The sequence below is a fragment of the Echinops telfairi genome, unplaced genomic scaffold (genome assembly GCF_000313985.2).
Source record: "Echinops telfairi isolate 266 unplaced genomic scaffold, ASM31398v2 ScPeMD7_7461;HRSCAF=8499, whole genome shotgun sequence".
In the NCBI taxonomy this organism is placed as follows: domain Eukaryota; kingdom Metazoa; phylum Chordata; class Mammalia; order Afrosoricida; family Tenrecidae; genus Echinops; species Echinops telfairi.
In genome coordinates, this window is record NW_022111361.1 from 1,422,333 (window position 1) to 1,428,870 (window position 6,538).

Sequence of the window (6,538 nt, forward strand, 5' to 3'; positions counted from 1 at the left end):
CTTTAGGAGCGTTTTCTAGACGGGGTGCCACGTCCTGGCTCCAGTGTCCATCATTTGTCTTCCCTTGGGACCTCCTAGCTGGTTTGACTTTCACGATCTTCTCGATCTCCACATTTTGATCTTTGCTATCCACCCCTCCCCCAACTTCCTAATTGATACGTAATAATGTCATTAATTCAGAAAGTGGAAGCAACAATAAACTCCAAAATGTTCTCACGTCTACAACTGCAAACCAGGGTGCACAGAAAACTCATTCCTACCATCAGTAATTGTTATTTAGCCTCAGTCTTCCTCTTTGAATAACTGGTTTCTCCTCATCCTTCCAAACTCAGCTCAAACAGAAAGTGCTCCGGAAGGCATTTTTCCAAACTGAGTAGGTTAAGCTCCTCCACTTATTCCGCTACTTGTCCATTAGAACATACGCTTTATGCGGCGGGGACGCTATTTTCACAATGGTAACTACAATTCCAGTGAGTTGGAATTGGCTCAATGGTGGTGGATTTGCATTTTTGTTTTGTTTCTTGTTACTCAAAATTTCCAGTCTAATGCCTGACTTATAGCAAGGAATCAATAAATGTTGATTGATTGGGAAAATGGATATTTATTTACCTGTTAATTCTCAGAGCAGAAACTTTGTTTATCTTGTTCACTTGTAAATCTGCTCGGGGTTTAACTCTGTACCTGACATAAACCCATCTCCAGCAAGTTCATTCAGACCCACAGTGACTTCATTTGGGGTTTCAGAGGCTGTTTATCTTTTTAAGAGCAAACAGCCTCTTCTGTATCCATGTCATGGCTTGTGGGTTTGAACACCAATCTTGTAGTTAGCAGCCCAACGCTTACTGACAGTACCACCAGGGATTTTTGTGTTTGATATAGCAGTAGATACTAAATATAATGTTGTTGAATTAAAAAAAAAGATTCTTAAGAAGAATGTTTTAAAAGAGGAAAACAAAAATTAAAAATAACGGAAAAGAATTTTAAAATCCCAAACAATATAAAGATCAGGTTCTGAATCAGGCACACCATATCTTAAAGGGCTATGAATGCCTGTGAAAATTTACGTGACTGAATAAAAAAAATCACTTATGAATAGTTCTTAGAACACTTCATCTTTATGAAAAATTTGCCTTTGATGCCAAGTTCAAAGGAACAAATAAGAGGTAATCAGTAATAATTATCCTCTTTAACAATTCTATAATCAGTGACAAGATAACTACTTCTTACATCTCTATCTACTTGAGTTGGCAAATAAGCATTTATGACATCCAAATGGTGTAAATGCTAGCCCCAAAGGACAAATTAAATCTCGATAAATGCTTGAAACAGGAGTCAGCAACTGGGAGAAACATTCATTACACTGAATAATGCCTTTCAGGTGGTAATGTAGGTGAACAAAATCTGAATTTCTGATCCATTAGCAGCTAGGAATTAACTCATGGTCTTTAAATACACAAGTGCAAAATTTTCATTTAAAATGAATGAGCATCAAATGTGTGCAAAATGATGAGTTTGGGGGTTACAAAGATGGGCAGTTCATAGATCAGTAAACATATAACTATATTATAAAAATGGTAGATAATAAAGATGTGCATAAAAATGCACGAATAACCCAAGTCAAGAAAAAACTAAGTATAATACGATCAGGTAAAGATATAGATAATAAAGACTGTTTGAGCTGAAAAGTAAAGATGATCAAGTATGAGGATGATTTTGTGTACGTGAATAATTCAGGTACTGAGAGATGGAGTTAAGTCTACATTGACCCAGTAGCTATCTCTCAAAGATGGTATTAATGGAAGTTCATTATGCCCCAGAGGGATGATAGCTAGGACTCTATCATAAAGCACCAAAAAAGTTTTGAAAGGTTGGAAATGGCAGATAAAAAAAAACAAAAGCATTCAGACTCAGGAGTGGGTCCCCAGCTCCCACTAAAACCTAGCTCCAATTTAAGGACAATTCATTCTTAAATCATGGCCCTGCGATATACTCTCCTTTAGGAAGGGAACGCAAGATATGGGTGCCCTAGCAAAGAATGGAACGCAGGATTGATGAACCTATAGGGGAAGGAAGCAGAAGAAAGAGTTTTCTGGAGAATACAGTGGTGGTGGAGCCGTAAAAGGGAGCTGTGATCAGAAGGAAAGGAATATTTTTAACTGATTGTGGTAGCAATTGTATAATACTGCTTGAGGTGATTGAACTATGGAATGATATGATATCTGTATTAACTTCCAATAAAATGCTTAAAAGTCCATTATAAGAGACAAAAAAAGAGTATTACATAATAATTGAAGGGTCAATCCACTAGGAGGACATAACCATAAGAAATATTAGGCACTCAATCCAGAGCTTCAAATGTGTAAAAGGAATCCTAGCATCATTGAAAATAGGCAGTTCTACACTAATAGACTTGTCAAATCACTTTCAAAGATAGAACAACTACCAAGAAATGCTCAAATATAGAAGATCTAAATAACACAGTCAGTGAACTCACCTTTCATTAGTAGCATTGTACAGATTATTTTCCAATACACACGGATCACTTTGTAGGACAGATTAAATTTTAGGCCAAAAAGAAAAACTCAGTCCATTAAAAACTGAAACCAATCACAAAAAGAACAAGGGAAGAGGTAAATACATGGGAACTGAATAACATCTTACTGAGTAACTAATAGAAGATTAAAAAAGAATTTTTAAAATTCTTAGACGCAAACAAGAATAAAAACATCACACATAAAAGCATTGGTGTGCAGCAGATCAGTGCTTATAGGAGAAAGTACAGCAGTAAATGTACACATCAAAAGAAAAAAGAAAGGACTTAAATCAAAGCTCAACCTTACAACTTGAGCAGTTAGAAAATTAGCAGCAAATGAAACTTATAGTCCCCAGAGAAAAGAAAGCAGTAAAAACCTGAGCAGAAGTAACGGAAACAGAAAGAATCAACACGAGACAGGCTCTTAGGAGAGGATCAATCAAATTGAAAACCCACTGACAAAGGTAAATATGAAAAGATGTAACCAATTAAAATAAGAAATGAGATGGGTGACATTGCAACAGAATCAACTGAGATAGAAATGATCATAATCTACCTAAACTAAAAACAGAAAGTAGTAGAAAATTAGGAGAGATAAATAACAAAATTAAAACTTTGAAGAGGCCATTAACTAGACCCCCTAGACCAGTGGTTCTCAACCTGTGGGTTGTGACCCCTTTGAAGGTCGAATGACCCTTTCACAGGGGTCGCCTGATTCATAACAGTTGTAAACTTGCAGTGATGAAGTAGCGACGAACACAATTTTATGGTTGGGGGTGACCACAACATGAGGAACTGTATGAAAGGGTCATGGCGTGAGGAAGGTTGAGAACCACTGCTCTAGAACAAGCAAACATACAAACAAAACCCGGCCCAGAGTCTTCGCTGGAGAATTCTACTAAATGCTGGACACTAATTCTATTCAAACTATTCAAGATCATGGAGAAGGAAGGCATTCTTCCTAATTCATCTTATGAAGTCAGCTGTCTTAGTATCAGAGATATTATGAAACTTAATACCCACCCAGACCAAGACAAGGCGAAAGAGGAAAATGACAACATTTCTTGTGAATATTGATGAAACATTGCTTTAAAAATCTAGCCTTCATAGACCAGAGGAGGTACACTGGTACAGATAGGAACTGAAAATACAAGGAATCCAGGACGGATGAGCCCTATAGGACCAGTGGTGTGAGTGGCAAAACAGGGAGGGTAAAGGGAGAATGGGTAGGAAAGAGGGAACCGATTACATGGAACTGTGTGTGACCTCCTCCCTGGGGGACAGACAACCGAAAAGTGGATGAAGGGAGACGTCGGACAGGGCACGATATGACAAAATACCCATTTATAAACTATCAAGGGCTCATGAGGGAGGGGGGAGCGGGGAGGGAGGGGAAAAATGAGGACCTAATGTCAGGGGTTTAAATGGAGAGAAAATGTTTTGAGAAACGATGTACAAATGCGCTTTACACAATTGATGTGTGTATGGATTGGGATAACAGTTGTATGAGCCCCTAATAAAATGTCAAAAATAAATAAATAAATAAATAAAAAATCTAGCCTTCAGAATTCATCAGCTTATCAAATAATAATAATACATAATGGATTCATACCAGAGATGTGAGGAGAATTCTACTTTAAGAAAACAATCAGCATAATTCACCACAAAAGCATTACATGATCATCTCAATCAACACAGAAAGGTATTTAATAAAATCCAACCCAGAAGTAAATCCATCCATCTATGAGCAAAAGTGTTTACCCACTTGCAGAAAAATTACATAGGTTCCACACCTCACATTATGTACAACAACAAACTAAAAATGGACCAACGGCTGAAATATGAGAGCTAAAATTAGAAATTTCCTGTAAGGAAAAAATAGTGGGACCTAATTTTCAGAAAAATAGACTTAAAACCACCAAGGGAGCCTTAGTGGTGTAATGAATCACACATCGGGCTGACAAACTAAAGGCAGCAGTTAAAACACCCGATACTCTAGGAGAAAATGCGCATTCTGCACCTATTAAGATTTACAGCCACACAGACCCTAAGGGGCAGGTCTCCTTGGCCCTTGAGGGTTGCTATGATTGAAGAATTGATGCAATGACAGGAAGTTAGTGTTTCTGAAACACAATCAATAAGGGCAAATGACAGAAACTAATTTAGGTAACTGGAACATCATAACATGGCAATACTATGCTCATCAAAGATTTTGCAAGAAAAGTCAGAAGAAAACCTACAGGGGGAAAGTTTCCAATAATCAATTCAACAATGATCTAATTTCTACAATACAGAGAAAACTTAAACAACTCAACCAAAAAAGTCGAACAACCCAATAAGCAAAACGTGTAAAGAATATGAACACACATTCGGCCCAAAAGGACACGCTGATGGTCAGTACAGACATTGAAAGATGCTCGTGATCATTAGCCATTGGAGCTGCAGATCGAAACTACAATGAGATACCATCTCGACCCTGTAAAGATGGCAATGATAAAAGGGAAAATGTTTGAGGACATGACAAGAGCTGGCAGGGCTGTGGGAGGACAGGACACTTATTCACCAGCAGTGGAGCCCTTAACATGGTGTATCTAATACAGAACATGCTAGGACGCTTTCTCACAAAGCTAAAAATTAGAAATACCTAATGATCCTTTCAGCAATTCTACTCCTAGGCATATAACTAAAACAATCTAAGAGCAGTGACAAACAGAATAATATTCACATACATGTTCATGACGACATTACTCAAATGGGAAAAGATGGAAACCGCCTAAGTGCCAATTAACAACAACAAAACTGTGGGGTATATAATACATGCATTGAAAGATTATGCTAATAGGAAGAATAGTGAGTCCACAGAGCATCTTATAACCTGATGCATCTGGAGCCATCATGCTGAGTGAAATAAGTAAATCACAAAAGGATTAAAATTATGGTCCCACAATTATAAAAAAAATATAAGGAAAAATAGACACCTAGAAAGAAAAGTTAGTTGATGATCACCAGGCCGAGCAAGGGAAGGGGGAAAGATCACTTCCTATAAGGAAGCTCATTAGCATTGTTGGTGATGGGAAAGAGGGACACAGTGTCCACACAACTTGGTCAAAGTCAACGGAGACACTGTAAAATACCGGCGGGCGTTAGCGCCACTGCGTGGGTTCCACGTCATGGTGACCCTCTGGACAACGGAACGAAGCACTTCCCAGTCCTAGGCCTCCTCGCAGTGCCGTCAGTGTGAGTGCACTGTCACAGCCACTGTGTCATTCCATGCCTCTCCCTACTGTACAAAGAACTATGTCCTTCTCCAGAGACTGGACCCTCTTGATAGCAGATTGAAAGTCTTCTCATTCTTGCCTCTGAGGATAATCCCGGCTATACTTCTTCCAAGACAGATTTGTGTATGCTTTTGGAAGCCCCTGGTACTTTCAATATTCTCTGCGAGCAACGTAATTCAAATGCACCAATTCTTTGGGGGTTTTCCTGTTTCAAGGTGCAACTTTCACGTGCATCTGAGGTAACCAAGTACACCGTGGCATGGGTCAGACTGACCTTAGTCTTCACAGTAACATCCCAGAGCTCTTGTCCAGCAGATTTACCCAGTGCAATGCATTGTTTGATCTCTTGACTGTTGTCTTCATCTCTTGACTGATTGTGGATTTAAGTAAGATGAAATCCATGCCGATTTCATTCCTTTCTCCTCTTACCTAGTGGTTGAGTTGTGAGGATTCTGGTCTTTACCTTGAGTTGTAATCCATACTGAAGGCTGCAATCCTTGATCTCCATCAGCAAATGCTTCTAGTTTTCATCACTTTCAGCAAGCAAGGTTGCATTACCTACTGACTTCCTTCAGTCCTGACGCCCGCTCTTCTTCATAGAATCCAGCTTCTCTTCAATTTCTCCGCATACAGATTCTAGAAGGATGGTGAGGGATACAACCCTGACACACATCTTTCCTGATGGAAACCATACAGTAGTCCCTTGTTCTGTTCTTTTGATCCATGT